The 18,165-nt window shown below is 48.5% G+C and overlaps 8 non-coding genes across 8 annotated transcripts; all 8 read right to left on the reverse strand.

Annotated features, from left to right (window-relative positions):
• Positions 1-1,665: 1,665 nt before the first annotated feature.
• Positions 1,666-1,738, reverse strand: TRNAR-ACG (transfer RNA arginine (anticodon ACG)). The gene has a single exon. It is a non-coding gene; the product is annotated as a tRNA-Arg (tRNA).
• Positions 1,739-2,050: 312 nt separating this feature from the next.
• TRNAR-ACG (transfer RNA arginine (anticodon ACG)) lies at positions 2,051-2,123 on the reverse strand. Its single transcript has one exon. It is a non-coding gene; the product is annotated as a tRNA-Arg (tRNA).
• Positions 2,124-6,647: 4,524 nt separating this feature from the next.
• Positions 6,648-6,720, reverse strand: TRNAR-ACG (transfer RNA arginine (anticodon ACG)). Its single transcript has one exon. It is a non-coding gene; the product is annotated as a tRNA-Arg (tRNA).
• Positions 6,721-7,032: 312 nt separating this feature from the next.
• TRNAR-ACG (transfer RNA arginine (anticodon ACG)) lies at positions 7,033-7,105 on the reverse strand. Its single transcript has one exon. It is a non-coding gene; the product is annotated as a tRNA-Arg (tRNA).
• Positions 7,106-11,629: 4,524 nt separating this feature from the next.
• Positions 11,630-11,702, reverse strand: TRNAR-ACG (transfer RNA arginine (anticodon ACG)). Its single transcript has one exon. It is a non-coding gene; the product is annotated as a tRNA-Arg (tRNA).
• Positions 11,703-12,014: 312 nt separating this feature from the next.
• On the reverse strand, positions 12,015-12,087 carry TRNAR-ACG (transfer RNA arginine (anticodon ACG)). The gene has a single exon. It is a non-coding gene; the product is annotated as a tRNA-Arg (tRNA).
• A 4,524-nt stretch (positions 12,088-16,611) lies between these two features.
• Positions 16,612-16,684, reverse strand: TRNAR-ACG (transfer RNA arginine (anticodon ACG)). Its single transcript has one exon. It is a non-coding gene; the product is annotated as a tRNA-Arg (tRNA).
• Positions 16,685-16,996: 312 nt separating this feature from the next.
• Positions 16,997-17,069, reverse strand: TRNAR-ACG (transfer RNA arginine (anticodon ACG)). The gene has a single exon. It is a non-coding gene; the product is annotated as a tRNA-Arg (tRNA).
• Positions 17,070-18,165: the final 1,096 nt, after the last annotated feature.

Here is an 18,165-nt window from a genome sequence, read left to right on the forward strand (position 1 = left end):
CCTGTTCTGGATGAGTTGCAGAGGACAGAGAGAAGAAGCAGGCAGATTTAGAAAGAGGCTGTTGCAGTAGTCTAGCCTAGAGAGAATCAGAGCTCTAGATACAGTAAGCTTCTGGGGGAAGGAGAGGAAAGGAACAATACCTCTGCAAATGTACAGTTGGTAGTTTGACTTCTTAGAGATGTCAGAGATGTGAGAAGAAAAGGAGAGTGTGGAGTCGAAGATGACCCCAAGGTTCTTAGCCTCAAAGGTGGGAGCAGGAAGAGGGCCAAGGGAGGCCGGCCAGAGAGTGGCAGGAAAGGAGGGTGCAGGTGTGCCGATGAGGAGAATCTCTGCCTAAATGGGATTAAGGCAGAGATCATTGGCGGCAGACCAGTCCTGGATGGCAGACAGACGGTCAGAGATGAGGGAGGGAAGCCTGAAAACAAGCAGAGTGTCATCCGCATAGCACTGAAAGTTGAAGCAGAGAGCTGCAATGCGGTGGGAAATGGGTGCCAGGTATTGGTTGAACAGCCAGGGAGAGAGGTTAGACCCGTGGGGAACACCACAAGTAGAGAATGAGATGGCGAAAAGGAAGGACCCAAGTTGGACCTGGGAGGGCCGATCAGAGTGGAAAGAGGTCATCCAGGCCAGGGCCTGATCAGTGATACCCGGCTTATCACGGAGACAGTTGAGCAGGATGGCATGGTTGACCGTGTCAAAGGCAGAAGAGAAATCGAGTAGGATGAGGACCCAAAAGGGATGTTAGAGTCATGGTTGGACAGCAGGTCTTCACAGGTGTTCAGGAGAGCAGTTTCCATGCTTCTGACAGCTCTGAAGCCAGGCTGATGGTCATGGAGACAACCAACAGAGTCGGTGTGAAGATTAAGCTGGGAGATGGTCAGCTTTTCCAAGAGTTTGCCCTGGAAAGGAGTGATAGAAACCTGCGAAGTTAGCCGGGCCGGAGGGGTCGGCTGTGGAATTTTTGAGAAGAGGGTGCACAAGAGAATGCTTCAGAGTGGAGGGGAAGATTCCACAGGTGATGGAATGGTTACAGAAGTCGGCCAGATTCAGAGCAAGGGTGTCAATGTGGTCCTTGATGGTTTTGGACGAACAGGGAAGAACCTGTTTTGACTGGAATCACACAATCTCCTGGGCTTGCGCCAATCTGGTTTCCAACCAAGCCACGGCACTGAATCGGCCTTACTGGACCTAAAGATTCAACAGGATGATATCAAAGATGCCAAGAAGCAAGCCCTCCTCTTGTTACTGGGCCTGTCTGCAGCCTTCGACCATGTATACATATTGAATAAATCAAAAAGGCAGCCTATGATCGAGCCAGCCAGGAGTCAACCTGGAATTAGTCAAATGTGTTATCCATTGCGCCACTGGACCGCTGCTACAGCGTGAGCAGGAGTCAGCACTTTTGTAACGAAATAGAAGTTTCCTGCTTGAGACACAGTGAGAAACGTACTTCTCATTTTTACAAGGAGAGGTAGAAAAAAACGCTACAAGCCCACAATGAGCAGGTGAGCGAGCGTGTGCCATCATGAGAAACTTAGTTCTCATTTTTCCCAGAGGAGAGGTAGAAAAAACGCACTAACTACGAACAAACAATGTGCTTTTGTGTGCCATGCGTGACAAGGCTCATTTTTAAATACTTTCTAGAACAAAAAGGCAGCATGCGAACGAGCCAGCCAGGAGTCGAACCTGGAATCTTCTGCTCCGTAGGCAGACGCGTTATCCATTGCGCCACTGGCCCTCTGCTGCAGTGACTCTTGGAATCAGCACTTTTGTTACGACGCAGATGCTCATCATGCGGATTGAGCCATCATGAGCAACTTAGTTCTCATTTTTATAAGGAGAGGTGGTTGAAAACACGCCTACGAACTGACAATGAGCAGGCGTGTGCCATGTGTTAGAGACATCATGAGAAATAACGTAGTTCCCATTTTTTCTCCCGAGTAGAGGTAGAAACACGCTGCAACAGTGACTACAAACACACAATGAGCTTTCGAGTGCCTTGCGTGAGAAGGCTCATTTTTAAATACAGAACAAAAAGGCAGCATTTGAACGAGCCAGCCAGGAGTCGAACCTGGAATCTTCTGCTCCGTAGGCAGACGCGTTATCCATTGCGCCACTGGCCCGCTGCTGCACTGTGTGCTGCATTCAGCACTTTTGTTACGAACCAGGGGCTCAGGTCGGGCTGCCTGAGACATCACGAGAAACTTTGTTCTCATTTTTACAGCGAGAGGTAGGAAAAACGCTACCAACACACAATAAGCAGGCATGTGACATGTGTTAAAGAAGGCTCATTTTTAAATACTTTATTGAAAACAATACATACAAACATCTGACAAAGAACGCATTTGGCATCAGATACTGCCCGGATTGCAACTCTCTGCACGTATTTTCTGGCGAGTTTTACGGACCAAGCATCTCATTTATTGTACTATAGCACTCACATTTTCATGCGCAAATAACAGATTTAGACTGTTTTCACTTTTTAGTATTGTACCATTTTATGTGCTCGGTGCTCTTCAGTGTTAAATCCGCGGAGAGGATGATCTGTACCCAGATCAACCCCAAAAGTGCCGTACAGATATGAAACAGATAAGGCCTGAGTGATAGGCGTGCCAAGGAGTACTCGACGTGCATGCCACAGAAACGCGAAACATGCAACAAGTGAGAGACATAAAATGGGGGTTTTCACTTTAAGAAAAAACATATAATATATTGAATACAATTTTTTGTTTACTTCTTAAAAGGTGTTTTATTGAGCTGTAGCCTTCCTCTTAGAGAGCAGGACTAAGAAGCCCGGCTGGAGCATTTCAGCACATTTTTATTTCCTTTTGGCGATCGCTGTGTCAGGGTGTTGGGTTGGGGCTCCAAGATTGCCGAACACCAGGCGAGCAGTCTATCATGGGGAACAGTTTAGTATACAACACCGGTGCGATGAAGGCACATGGCCTACTGTGCATTTTAAGCACCACCTATAAGCCGAAACCGTTGCATTGAAGTACAGGTAGGAGGGAGATGACATGTGAAGAGGGACACACGACTTGTTTTTTTTTGGGTTATTTATTTGTTAAATATTGTTGGTTGTTTATCGTCTAATTGACTGCCTTGGGCCATGCTTACCTCTTTGGCCATTCCCACCCACTCCTTGCCCCTCCCACCCAAAACTCAACCCCTGGTATCTATGTTGTTTCTAAGCAGTCTGCTGTGAGTTAATGGCTTAATTGCCGCTGTAAATGGCTACCGGTATAATAACAAAAATCTTACCCAATTCTACCTGTCCTTAACTCACTACCCCACCCCCTCTATTCCCACCTCTCCCCTCTCACCCAATCTACCCTTATCCCCACCCTACTCTACCACCACTGACTATACCCCAAACCACTCTACACCTACCCCACTCTTCGCTACCCACAATATCCCACACCACTGTACACCTACCCTACCCACTGCCCCACCCCACTGTACCCCTATCCATCAAACCACTGTAGACTGGCAAGGTGACACGAGGTCCTTTGATCCCAATAGATTTCGCCCAGCCTTTCCATATCTTCAGATCACTACCGAGTTAAGGTACGTGTTTGTTGAGTCTTCAACTTACCCCAGACCTACGCTAGTTGTTCAAGATCAGACAGGCAGTCAAAGTGAACAGGCACGCCTTTGACAGTGTCTCTTCGGATGTAGGTAGATGCACAAAGTATTCTATTCTGAGGTCCATGCATTCTGCCATGTAAGCGCCAAACAGCCCTTTCACGGGAAGTCCCTTCAAAAAGTAAAGACTCCGCTTTCTGTATGTTGGCATGTAGCACGTAGCCCATCTTGGCAGATAGCGTACATCACATTGCATCTAGTGGTGGCCCCATGTTGTGATTCTTCACTTGCCAAATCATAGCAGTGCTAAAAGGTCATGGCCAAGAGGCCTCAGCGGCAGGGGATCTGCGTCCAGTGCAAATTGGCACATGCCAAAACGTCCTGAACAATGGAGAAGGCAAAGAAGTTTCATTAGTGGTGTAATGGGAGGATAAATCGTGTTCCAGATGTTGGGGACATCCCTCAGACCTGTTAAGGGCCTCCATCACACCACTGAGGAATCATCCTTGTTTGTTACTGTTTGCAATGAATGATTGAAGGAGTTGCGTATCTTCAGATCTATAGATTCCTGCTATGATATGACATGATATTGTATTTGAATCGTACTCATACACGCGTGTTTCAGAGCGTGACGAGGCAAGGGAGGGGAAGAAGGGAGGACAAAACAGCGATCTTCCTAGGCCCAGTGACATTGAGAATGCTCAAGTGCAGGAGAGAGGGAGGGAGGAAAGTGCAAGGAGAGGGGCGAGGTGGAACGTGCCGAGGAAGGGATAAAAACAACAACAACTGGTAGCGCAGCCAGCAGGGTGGCAAGTGCGAGGTTTAAAGCGCAGACAAGGGGTGTCTGATAAGTGCAGGTAAGGGCACTGTAGGGTTACAGATACAGACCCAAGTGCAAGGATTGCGTGCAAGGGTTGCCAGGAGGCAGTGCAGGTGTGCGGCTGGGTGGGCAGGGACCTTGGCCCGAAATCAGAGGGTAGCCAGGTGCACGGAGCCGAAGCAGACAGATCAGCAGGGGAGCGGAAGAGCAAAGGCAGAAGCAAAGAGGAAGGTCTTGAGGTGCTTCCGGAACCAGAGATGGTTCTCCTCAAGTTTCAGTGTGGCAGGCAGGCTGTTCCAGAGGGAGGCCCCAGCTGAGGAAAGAGATCTACCCCCAACTCGTTGCTTGGAGAAGCGACCGGCCCTGAGGGAGTTGGAGGTGGAGGAGAAAAGAGCTCGAGTGGGAAGGTATTTACGGAGGGAGAGTTGAAGGTATTTTGGACCCAGGCCCCAGTAAGCCTTGTGGACAATGCAGAGGGACTTGAATTTAACCCTTGCAGCCACTGGGAGCAATGAAAAGATTTCAGGGCTGGAGAGATACGATCCCTGGGCTTCAGACCAAGGAAACGTCTTGCAGTCCTGTTCTGGATGAGTTGCAGAGGACAGAGAGAAGAAGCAGGCAGATTTAGAAAGAGGCTGTTGCAGTAGTCTAGCCTAGAGAGAATCAGAGCTCTAGATACAGTAAGCTTCTGGGGGAAGGAGAGGAAAGGAACAATACCTCTGCAAATGTACAGTTGGTAGTTTGACTTCTTAGAGATGTCAGAGATGTGAGAAGAAAAGGAGAGTGTGGAGTCGAAGATGACCCCAAGGTTCTTAGCCTCAAAGGTGGGAGCAGGAAGAGGGCCAAGGGAGGCCGGCCAGAGAGTGGCAGGAAAGGAGGGTGCAGGTGTGCCGATGAGGAGAATCTCTGCCTAAATGGGATTAAGGCAGAGATCATTGGCGGCAGACCAGTCCTGGATGGCAGACAGACGGTCAGAGATGAGGGAGGGAAGCCTGAAAACAAGCAGAGTGTCATCCGCATAGCACTGAAAGTTGAAGCAGAGAGCTGCAATGCGGTGGGAAATGGGTGCCAGGTATTGGTTGAACAGCCAGGGAGAGAGGTTAGACCCGTGGGGAACACCACAAGTAGAGAATGAGATGGCGAAAAGGAAGGACCCAAGTTGGACCTGGGAGGGCCGATCAGAGTGGAAAGAGGTCATCCAGGCCAGGGCCTGATCAGTGATACCCGGCTTATCACGGAGACAGTTGAGCAGGATGGCATGGTTGACCGTGTCAAAGGCAGAAGAGAAATCGAGTAGGATGAGGACCCAAAAGGGATGTTAGAGTCATGGTTGGACAGCAGGTCTTCACAGGTGTTCAGGAGAGCAGTTTCCATGCTTCTGACAGCTCTGAAGCCAGGCTGATGGTCATGGAGACAACCAACAGAGTCGGTGTGAAGATTAAGCTGGGAGATGGTCAGCTTTTCCAAGAGTTTGCCCTGGAAAGGAGTGATAGAAACCTGCGAAGTTAGCCGGGCCGGAGGGGTCGGCTGTGGAATTTTTGAGAAGAGGGTGCACAAGAGAATGCTTCAGAGTGGAGGGGAAGATTCCACAGGTGATGGAATGGTTACAGAAGTCGGCCAGATTCAGAGCAAGGGTGTCAATGTGGTCCTTGATGGTTTTGGACGAACAGGGAAGAACCTGTTTTGACTGGAATCACACAATCTCCTGGGCTTGCGCCAATCTGGTTTCCAACCAAGCCACGGCACTGAATCGGCCTTACTGGACCTAAAGATTCAACAGGATGATATCAAAGATGCCAAGAAGCAAGCCCTCCTCTTGTTACTGGGCCTGTCTGCAGCCTTCGACCATGTATACATATTGAATAAATCAAAAAGGCAGCCTATGATCGAGCCAGCCAGGAGTCAACCTGGAATTAGTCAAATGTGTTATCCATTGCGCCACTGGACCGCTGCTACAGCGTGAGCAGGAGTCAGCACTTTTGTAACGAAACAGAAGTTTCCTGCTTGAGACACAGTGAGAAACGTACTTCTCATTTTTACAAGGAGAGGTAGAAAAAAACGCTACAAGCCCACAATGAGCAGGTGAGCGAGCGTGTGCCATCATGAGAAACTTAGTTCTCATTTTTCCCAGAGGAGAGGTAGAAAAAACGCACTAACTACGAACAAACAATGTGCTTTTGTGTGCCATGCGTGACAAGGCTCATTTTTAAATACTTTCTAGAACAAAAAGGCAGCATGCGAACGAGCCAGCCAGGAGTCGAACCTGGAATCTTCTGCTCCGTAGGCAGACGCGTTATCCATTGCGCCACTGGCCCTCTGCTGCAGTGACTCTTGGAATCAGCACTTTTGTTACGACGCAGAGGCTCATCATGCGGATTGAGCCATCATGAGCAACTTAGTTCTCATTTTTATAAGGAGAGGTGGTTGAAAACACGCCTACGAACTGACAATGAGCAGGCGTGTGCCATGTGTTAGAGACATCATGAGAAATAACGTAGTTCCCATTTTTTCTCCCGAGTAGAGGTAGAAACACGCTGCAACAGTGACTACAAACACACAATGAGCTTTCGAGTGCCTTGCGTGAGAAGGCTCATTTTTAAATACAGAACAAAAAGGCAGCATTTGAACGAGCCAGCCAGGAGTCGAACCTGGAATCTTCTGCTCCGTAGGCAGACGCGTTATCCATTGCGCCACTGGCCCGCTGCTGCACTGTGATCTGCATTCAGCACTTTTGTTACGAACCAGAGGCTCAGGTCGGGCTGCCTGAGACATCACGAGAAACTTTGTTCTCATTTTTACAGCGAGAGGTAGGAAAAACGCTACCAACACACAATAAGCAGGCGTGTGACATGTGTTAAAGAAGGCTCATTTTTAAATACTTTATTGAAAACAATACATACACACATCTGACAAAGAACGCATTTGGCATCAGATACTGCCCGGATTGCAACTCTCTGCACGTATTTTCTGGCGAGTTCTACGGACCAAGCATCTCATTTATTGTACGATAGCACTCACATTTTCATGCGCAAATAACAGATTTAGAATGTTTTCACTTTTTAGTATTGTACCATTTTATGTGCTCGGTGCTCTTCAGTGTTAAATCCGCGGAGAGGATGATCTGTACCCAGATCAACCCCAAAAGTGCCATACAGATATGAAACAGGTAAGGCCTGAGTGATAGGCGTGCCAAGGAGTACTCGACGTGCATGCCACAGAAACGCGAAACATGCAACAAGTGAGAGACATAAAATGGGGTTTTTCACTTTAAGAAAATAACATACAATATATTGAATACAATTTTTTGTTTACTTCTTAAAAGGTGTTTTATTGAGCTGTAGCCTTCCTCTTAGAGAGCAGGACTAAGAAGCCCGGCTGGAGCATTTCAGCACATTTTTATTTCCTTTTGGCGATCGCTGTGTCAGGGTGTTGGGTTGGGGCTCCAAGATTGCCGAACACCAGGCGAGCAGTCTATCATGGGGAACAGTTTAGTATACAACACCGGTGCGATGAAGGCACATGGCCTACTGTGCATTTTAAGCACCACCTATAAGCCGAAACCGTTGCATTGAAGTACAGGTAGGAGGGAGATGACATGTGAAGAGGGACACACGACTTGTTTTTTTTGGGTTATTTATTTGTTAAATATTGTTGGTTGTTTATCGTCTAATTGACTGCCTTGGGCCATGCTTACCTCTTTGGCCATTCCCACCCACTCCTTGCCCCTCCCACCCAAAACTCAACCCCTGGTATCTATGTTGTTTCTAAGCAGTCTGCTGTGAGTTAATGGCTTAATTGCCGCTGTAAATGGCTACCGGTATAATAACAAAAATCTTACCCAATTCTACCTGACCTTAACTCACTACCCCACCCCCTCTATTCCCACCTCTCCCCTCTCACCCAATCTACCCTTATCCCCACCCTACTCTACCACCACTGACTATACCCCAAACCACTCTACACCTACCCCACTCTTCGCTACCCACAATATCCCACACCACTGTACACCTACCCTACCCACTGCCCCACCCCACTGTACCCCTATCCATCAAACCACTGTAGACTGGCAAGGTGACACGAGGTCCTTTGATCCCAATAGATTTCGCCCAGCCTTTCCATATCTTCAGATCACTACCGAGTTAAGGTACGTGTTTGTTGAGTCTTCAACTTACCCCAGACCTACGCTAGTTGTTCAAGATCAGACAGGCAGTCAAAGTGAACAGGCACGCCTTTGACAGTGTCTCTTCGGATGTAGGTAGATGCACAAAGTATTCTATTCTGAGGTCCATGCATTCTGCCATGTAAGCGCCAAACAGCCCTTTCACGGGAAGACCCTTCAAAAAGTAAAGACTCCGCTTTCTGTATGTTGGCATGTAGCACGTAGCCCATCTTGGCAGATAGCGTACATCACATTGCATCTAGTGGTGGCCCCATGTTGTGATTCTTCACTTGCCAAATCATAGCAGTGCTAAAAGGTCAAGGCCAAGAGGCCTCAGCGGCAGGGGATCTGCGTCCAGTGCAAATTGGCACATGCCAAAACGTCCTGAACAATGGAGAAGGCAAAGAAGTTTCATTAGTGGTGTAATGGGAGGATAAATCGTGTTCCAGATGTTGGGGACATCCCTCAGACCTGTTAAGGGCCTCCATCACACCACTGAGGAATCATCCTTGTTTGCTACTGTTTGCAATGAATGATTGAAGGAGTTGCGTATCTTCAGATCTATAGATTCCTGCTATGATATGACATGATATTGTATTTGAATCGTACTCATACACGCGTGTTTCAGAGCGTGACGAGGCAAGGGAGGGGAAGAAGGGAGGACAAAACAGCGATCTTCCTAGGCCCAGTGACATTGAGAATGCTCAAGTGCAGGGGAGAGGGAGGGAGGAAAGTGCAAGGAGAGGGGCGAGGTGGAACGTGCCTAGGAAGGGATAAAAACAACAACAACTGGTAGCGCAGCCAGCAGGGTGGCAAGTGCGAGGTTTAAAGCGCAGACAAGGGGTGTCTGATAAGTGCAGGTAAGGGCACTGTAGGGTTACAGATACAGACCCAAGTGCAAGGATTGCGTGCAAGGGTTGCCAGGAGGCAGTGCAGGTGTGCGGCTGGGTGGGCAGGGACCTTGGCCCGAAATCAGAGGGTAGCCAGGTGCACGGAGCCGAAGCAGACAGATCAGCAGGGGAGCGGAAGAGCAAAGGCAGAAGCAAAGAGGAAGGTCTTGAGGTGCTTCCGGAACCAGAGATGGTTCTCCTCAAGTTTCAGTGTGGCAGGCAGGCTGTTCCAGAGGGAGGCCCCAGCTGAGGAAAGAGATCTACCCCCAACTCGTTGCTTGGAGAAGCGACCGGCCCTGAGGGAGTTGGAGGTGGATGAGAAAAGAGCTCGAGTGGGAAGGTATTTACGGAGGGAGAGTTGAAGGTATTTTGGACCCAGGCCCCAGTAAGCCTTGTGGACAATGTAGAGGGACTTGAATTTAACCCTTGCAGCCACTGGGAGCAATGAAAAGATTTCAGGGCTGGAGGGATACGATCCCTGGGCTTCAGACCAAGGAAACGTCTTGCAGTCCTGTTCTGGATGAGTTGCAGAGGACAGAGAGAAGAAGCAGGCAGATTTAGAAAGAGGCTGTTGCAGTAGTCTAGCCTAGAGAGAATCAGAGCTCTAGATACAGTAAGCTTCTGGGGGAAGGAGAGGAAAGGAACAATACCTCTGCAAATGTACAGTTGGTAGTTTGACTTCTTAGAGATGTCAGAGATGTGAGAAGAAAAGGAGAGTGTGGAGTCGAAGATGACCCCAAGGTTCTTAGCCTCAAAGGTGGGAGCAGGAAGAGGGCCAAGGGAGGCCGGCCAGAGAGTGGCAGGAAAGGAGGGTGCAGGTGTGCCGATGAGGAGAATCTCTGCCTAAATGGGATTAAGGCAGAGATCATTGGCGGCAGACCAGTCCTGGATGGCAGACAGACGGTCAGAGATGAGGGAGGGAAGCCTGAAAACAAGCAGAGTGTCATCCGCATAGCACTGAAAGTTGAAGCAGAGAGCTGCAATGCGGTGGGAAATGGGTGCCAGGTATTGGTTGAACAGCCAGGGAGAGAGGTTACCTCCGTGGGGAACACCACAAGTAGAGAATGAGATGGCGAAAAGGAAGGACCCAAGTTGGACCTGGGAGGGCCGATCAGAGTGGAAAGAGGTCATCCAGGCCAGGGCCTGATCAGTGATACCCGGCTTATCACGGAGACAGTTGAGCAGGATGGCATGGTTGACCGTGTCAAAGGCAGAAGAGAAATCGAGTAGGATGAGGACCCAAAAGGGATGTTAGAGTCATGGTTGGACAGCAGGTCTTCACAGGTGTTCAGGAGAGCAGTTTCCATGCTTCTGACAGCTCTGAAGCCAGGCTGATGGTCATGGAGACAACCAACAGAGTCGGTGTGAAGATTAAGCTGGGAGATGGTCAGCTTTTCCAAGAGTTTGCCCTGGAAAGGAGTGATAGAAACCTGCGAAGTTAGCCGGGCCGGAGGGGTCGGCTGTGGAATTTTTGAGAAGAGGGTGCACAAGAGAATGCTTCAGAGTGGAGGGGAAGATTCCACAGGTGATGGAATGGTTACAGAAGTCGGCCAGATTCAGAGCAAGGGTGTCAATGTGGTCCTTGATGGTTTTGGACGAACAGGGAAGAACCTGTTTTGACTGGAATCACACAATCTCCTGGGCTTGCGCCAATCTGGTTTCCAACCAAGCCACGGCACTGAATCGGCCTTACTGGACCTAAAGATTCAACAGGATGATATCAAAGATGCCAAGAAGCAAGCCCTCCTCTTGTTACTGGGCCTGTCTGCAGCCTTCGACCATGTATACATATTGAATAAATCAAAAAGGCAGCCTATGATCGAGCCAGCCAGGAGTCAACCTGGAATTAGTCAAATGTGTTATCCATTGCGCCACTGGACCGCTGCTACAGCGTGAGCAGGAGTCAGCACTTTTGTAACGAAACAGAAGTTTCCTGCTTGAGACACAGTGAGAAACGTACTTCTCATTTTTACAAGGAGAGGTAGAAAAAAACGCTACAAGCCCACAATGAGCAGGTGAGCGAGCGTGTGCCATCATGAGAAACTTAGTTCTCATTTTTCCCAGAGGAGAGGTAGAAAAAACGCACTAACTACGAACAAACAATGTGCTTTTGTGTGCCATGCGTGACAAGGCTCATTTTTAAATACTTTCTAGAACAAAAAGGCAGCATGCGAACGAGCCAGCCAGGAGTCGAACCTGGAATCTTCTGCTCCGTAGGCAGACGCGTTATCCATTGCGCCACTGGCCCTCTGCTGCAGTGACTCTTGGAATCAGCACTTTTGTTACGACGCAGAGGCTCATCATGCGGATTGAACCATCATGAGCAACTTAGTTCTCATTTTTATAAGGAGAGGTGGTTGAAAACACGCCTACGAACTGACAATGAGCAGGCGTGTGCCATGTGTTAGAGACATCATGAGAAATAACGTAGTTCCCATTTTTTCTCCCGAGTAGAGGTAGAAACACGCTGCAACAGTGACTACAAACACACAATGAGCTTTCGAGTGCCTTGCGTGAGAAGGCTCATTTTTAAATACAGAACAAAAAGGCAGCATTTGAACGAGCCAGCCAGGAGTCGAACCTGGAATCTTCTGCTCCGTAGGCAGACGCGTTATCCATTGCGCCACTGGCCCGCTGCTGCACTGTGTGCTGCATTCAGCACTTTTGTTACGAACCAGAGGCTCAGGTCGGGCTGCCTGAGACATCACGAGAAACTTTGTTCTCATTTTTACAGCGAGAGGTAGGAAAAACGCTACCAACACACAATAAGCAGGCATGTGACATGTGTTAAAGAAGGCTCATTTTTAAATACTTTATTGAAAACAATACATACAAACATCTGACAAAGAACGCATTTGGCATCAGATACTGCCCGGATTGCAACTCTCTGCACGTATTTTCTGGCGAGTTTTACGGACCAAGCATCTCATTTATTGTACTATAGCACTCACATTTTCATGCGCAAATAACAGATTTAGACTGTTTTCACTTTTTAGTATTGTACCATTTTATGTGCTCGGTGCTCTTCAGTGTTAAATCCGCGGAGAGGATGATCTGTACCCAGATCAACCCCAAAAGTGCCATACAGATATGAAACAGATAAGGCCTGAGTGATAGGCGTGCCAAGGAGTACTCGACGTGCATGCCACAGAAACGCGAAACATGCAACAAGTGAGAGACATAAAATGGGGGTTTTCACTTTAAGAAAAAACATATAATATATTGAATACAATTTTTTGTTTACTTCTTAAAAGGTGTTTTATTGAGCTGTAGCCTTCCTCTTAGAGAGCAGGACTAAGAAGCCCGGCTGGAGCATTTCAGCACATTTTTATTTCCTTTTGGCGATCGCTGTGTCAGGGTGTTGGGTTGGGGCTCCAAGATTGCCGAACACCAGGCGAGCAGTCTATCATGGGGAACAGTTTAGTATACAACACCGGTGCGATGAAGGCACATGGCCTACTGTGCATTTTAAGCACCACCTATAAGCCGAAACCGTTGCATTGAAGTACAGGTAGGAGGGAGATGACATGTGAAGAGGGACACACGACTTGGTTTTTTTTGGGTTATTTATTTGTTAAATATTGTTGGTTGTTTATCGTCTAATTGACTGCCTTGGGCCATGCTTACCTCTTTGGCCATTCCCACCCACTCCTTGCCCCTCCCACCCAAAACTCAACCCCTGGTATCTATGTTGTTTCTAAGCAGTCTGCTGTGAGTTAATGGCTTAATTGCCGCTGTAAATGGCTACCGGTATAATAACAAAAATCTTACCCAATTCTACCTGTCCTTAACTCACTACCCCACCCCCTCTATTCCCACCTCTCCCCTCTCACCCAATCTACCCTTATCCCCACCCTACTCTACCACCACTGACTATACCCCAAACCACTCTACACCTACCCCACTCTTCGCTACCCACAATATCCCACACCACTGTACACCTACCCTACCCACTGCCCCACCCCACTGTACCCCTATCCATCAAACCACTGTAGACTGGCAAGGTGACACGAGGTCCTTTGATCCCAATAGATTTCGCCCAGCCTTTCCATATCTTCAGATCACTACCGAGTTAAGGTACGTGTTTGTTGAGTCTTCAACTTACCCCAGACCTACGCTAGTTGTTCAAGATCAGACAGGCAGTCAAAGTGAACAGGCACGCCTTTGACAGTGTCTCTTCGGATGTAGGTAGATGCACAAAGTATTCTATTCTGAGGTCCATGCATTCTGCCATGTGAGCGCCAAACAGCCCTTTCACGGGAAGACCCTTCAAAAAGTAAAGACTCCGCTTTCTGTATGTTGGCATGTAGCACGTAGCCCATCTTGGCAGATAGCGTACATCACATTGCATCTAGTGGTGGCCCTATGTTGTGATTCTTCACTTGCCAAATCATAGCAGTGCTAAAAGGTCATGGCCAAGAGGCCTCAGCGGCAGGGGATCTGCGTCCAGTGCAAATTGGCACATGCCAAAACGTCCTGAACAATGGAGAAGGCAAAGAAGTTTCATTAGTGGTGTAATGGGAGGATAAATCGTGTTCCAGATGTTGGGGACATCCCTCAGACCTGTTAAGGGCCTCCATCACACCACTGAGGAATTATCCTTGTTTGTTACTGTTTGCAATGAATGATTGAAGGAGTTGCGTATCTTCAGATCTATAGATTCCTGCTATGATATGACATGATATTGTATTTGAATCGTACTCATACACGCGTGTTTCAGAGCGTGACGAGGCAAGGGAGGGGAAGAAGGGAGGACAAAACAGCGATCTTCCTAGGCCCAGTGACATTGAGAATGCTCAAGTGCAGGGGAGAGGGAGGGAGGAAAGTGCAAGGAGAGGGGCGAGGTGGAACGTGCCTAGGAAGGGATAAAAACAACAACAACTGGTAGCGCAGCCAGCAGGGTGGCAAGTGCGAGGTTTAAAGCGCAGACAAGGGGTGTCTGATAAGTGCAGGTAAGGGCACTGTAGGGTTACAGATACAGACCCAAGTGCAAGGATTGCGTGCAAGGGTTGCCAGGAGGCAGTGCAGGTGTGCGGCTGGGTGGGCAGGGACCTTGGCCCGAAATCAGAGGGTAGCCAGGTGCACGGAGCCGAAGCAGTCAGATCAGCAGGGGAGCGGAAGAGCAAAGGCAGAAGCAAAGAGGAAGGTCTTGAGGTGCTTCCGGAACCAGAGATGGTTCTCCTCAAGTTTCAGTGTGGCAGGCAGGCTGTTCCAGAGGGAGGCCCCAGCTGAGGAAAGAGATCTACCCCCAACTCGTTGCTTGGAGAAGCGACCGGCCCTGAGGGAGTTGGAGGTGGAGGAGAAAAGAGCTCGAGTGGGAAGGTATTTACGGAGGGAGAGTTGAAGGTATTTTGGACCCAGGCCCCAGTAAGCCTTGTGGACAATGCAGAGGGACTTGAATTTAACCCTTGCAGCCACTGGGAGCAATGAAAAGATTTCAGGGCTGGAGAGATACGATCCCTGGGCTTCAGACCAAGGAAACGTCTTGCAGTCCTGTTCTGGATGAGTTGCAGAGGACAGAGAGAAGAAGCAGGCAGATTTAGAAAGAGGCTGTTGCAGTAGTCTAGCCTAGAGAGAATCAGAGCTCTAGATACAGTAAGCTTCTGGGGGAAGGAGAGGAAAGGAACAATACCTCTGCAAATGTACAGTTGGTAGTTTGACTTCTTAGAGATGTCAGAGATGTGAGAAGAAAAGGAGAGTGTGGAGTCGAAGATGACCCCAAGGTTCTTAGCCTCAAAGGTGGGAGCAGGAAGAGGGCCAAGGGAGGCCGGCCAGAGAGTGGCAGGAAAGGAGGGTGCAGGTGTGCCGATGAGGAGAATCTCTGCCTAAATGGGATTAAGGCAGAGATCATTGGCGGCAGACCAGTCCTGGATGGCAGACAGACGGTCAGAGATGAGGGAGGGAAGCCTGAAAACAAGCAGAGTGTCATCCGCATAGCACTGAAAGTTGAAGCAGAGAGCTGCAATGCGGTGGGAAATGGGTGCCAGGTATTGGTTGAACAGCCAGGGAGAGAGGTTAGACCCGTGGGGAACACCACAAGTAGAGAATGAGATGGCGAAAAGGAAGGACCCAAGTTGGACCTGGGAGGGCCGATCAGAGTGGAAAGAGGTCATCCAGGCCAGGGCCTGATCAGTGATACCCGGCTTATCACGGAGACAGTTGAGCAGGATGGCATGGTTGACCGTGTCAAAGGCAGAAGAGAAATCGAGTAGGATGAGGACCCAAAAGGGATGTTAGAGTCATGGTTGGACAGCAGGTCTTTACAGGTGTTCAGGAGAGCAGTTTCCATGCTTCTGACAGCTCTGAAGCCAGGCTGATGGTCATGGAGACAACCAACAGAGTCGGTGTGAAGATTAAGCTGGGAGATGGTCAGCTTTTCCAAGAGTTTGCCCTGGAAAGGAGTGATAGAAACCTGCGAAGTTAGCCGGGCCGGAGGGGTCGGCTGTGGAATTTTTGAGAAGAGGGTGCACAAGAGAATGCTTCAGAGTGGAGGGGAAGATTCCACAGGTGATGGAATGGTTACAGAAGTCGGCCAGATTCAGAGCAAGGGTGTCAATGTGGTCCTTGATGGTTTTGGACGAACAGGGAAGAACCTGTTTTGACTGGAATCACACAATCTCCTGGGCTTGCGCCAATCTGGTTTCCAACCAAGCCACGGCACTGAATCGGCCTTACTGGACCTAAAGATTCAACAGGATGATATCAAAGATGCCAAGAAGCAAGCCCTCCTCTTGTTACTGGGCCTGTCTGCAGCCTTCGACCATGTATACATATTGAATAAATCAAAAAGGCAGCCTATGATCGAGCCAGCCAGGTGTCAACCTGGAATTAGTCAAATGTGTTATCCATTGCGCCACTGGACCGCTGCTACAGCGTGAGCAGGAGTCAGCACTTTTGTAACGAAACAGAAGTTTCCTGCTTGAGACACAGTGAGAAACGTACTTCTCATTTTTACAAGGAGAGGTAGAAAAAAACGCTACAAGCCCACAATGAGCAGGTGAGCCAGCGTGTGCCATCATGAGAAACTTAGTTCTCATTTTTCCCAGAGGAGAGGTAGAAAAAACGCACTAACTACGAACAAACAATGTGCTTTTGTGTGCCATGCGTGACAAGGCTCATTTTTAAATACTTTCTAGAACAAAAAGGCAGCATGCGAACGAGCCAGCCAGGAGTCGAACCTGGAATCTACTGCTCCGTAGGCAGACGCGTTATCCATTGCGCCACTGGCCCTCTGCTGCAGTGACTCTTGGAATCAGCACTTTTGTTACGACGCAGATGCTCATCATGCGGATTGAGCCATCATGAGCAACTTAGTTCTCATTTTTATAAGGAGAGGTGGTTGAAAACACGCCTACGAACTGACAATGAGCAGGCGTGTGCCATGTGTTAGAGACATCATGAGAAATAAGGTAGTTCCCATTTTTTCTCCCGAGTAGAGGTAGAAACACGCTGCAACAGTGACTACAAACACACAATGAGCTTTCGAGTGCCTTGCGTGAGAAGGCTCATTTTTAAATACAGAACAAAAAGGCAGCATTTGAACGAGCCAGCCAGGAGTCGAACCTGGAATCTTCTGCTCCGTAGGCAGACGCGTTATCCATTGCGCCACTGGCCCGCTGCTGCACTGTGGGCTGCATTCAGCACTTTTGTTACGAACCAGAGGCTCAGGTCGGGCTGCCTGAGACATCACGAGAAACTTTGTTCTCATTTTTACAGCGAGAGGTAGGAAAAACGCTACCAACACACAATAAGCAGGCGTGTGACATGTGTTAAAGAAGGCTCATTTTTAAATACTTTATTGAAAACAATACATACACACATCTGACAAAGAACACATTTGGCATCAGATACTGCCCGGATTGCAACTGTCTGCACGTATTTTCTGGCGAGTTTTACGGACCAAGCATCTCATTTATTGTACGATAGCACTCACATTTTCATGCGCAAATAACAGATTTAGACTGTTTTCACTTTTTAGTATTGTACCATTTTATGTGCTCGGTGCTCTTCAGTGTTAAATCCGCGGGAGAGGATGATCTGTACCCAGATCAACCCCAAAAGTGCCATACAGATATGAAACAGGTAAGGCCTGAGTGATAGGCGTGCCAAGGAGTACTCGACGTGCATGCCACAGAAACGCGAAACATGCAACAAGTGAGAGACATAAAATGGGGTTTTTCACTTTAAGAAAATAACATATAATATATTGAATACAATTTTTTGTTTACTTCTTAAAAGGTGTTTTATTGAGCTGCAGCCTTCCTCTTAGAGAGCAGGACTAAGAAGCCCGGCTGGAGCATTTCAGCACATTTTTATTTCCTTTTGGCGATCGCTGTGTCAGGGTGTTGGGTTGGGGCTCCAAGATTGCCGAACACCAGGCGAGCAGTCTATCATGGGGAACAGTTTAGTATACAACACCGGTGCGATGAAGGTACATGGCCTACTCTGCAGTTTAAGCACCACCTATAAGCCAAAACCGTTGCATTGAAGTACAGGTAGGAGGGAGATGACATGTGAAGAGGGACACACGACTTGTTTTTTTTTGGGTTATTTATTTGTTAAATATTGTTGGTTGTTTATCGTCTAATTGACTGCCTTGGGCCATGCTTACCTCTTTGGCCATTCCCACCCACTCCTTGCCCCTCCCACCCAAAACTCAACCCCTGGTATCTATGTTGTTTCTAAGCAGTCTGCTGTGAGTTAATGGCTTA

The sequence above is a fragment of the Ambystoma mexicanum genome, chromosome 13, assembly GCF_040938575.1.
Source record: "Ambystoma mexicanum isolate Mex_15411 chromosome 13, UKY_AmexF1_1, whole genome shotgun sequence".
NCBI classification, from domain to species: Eukaryota; Metazoa; Chordata; class Amphibia; order Caudata; family Ambystomatidae; genus Ambystoma; species Ambystoma mexicanum.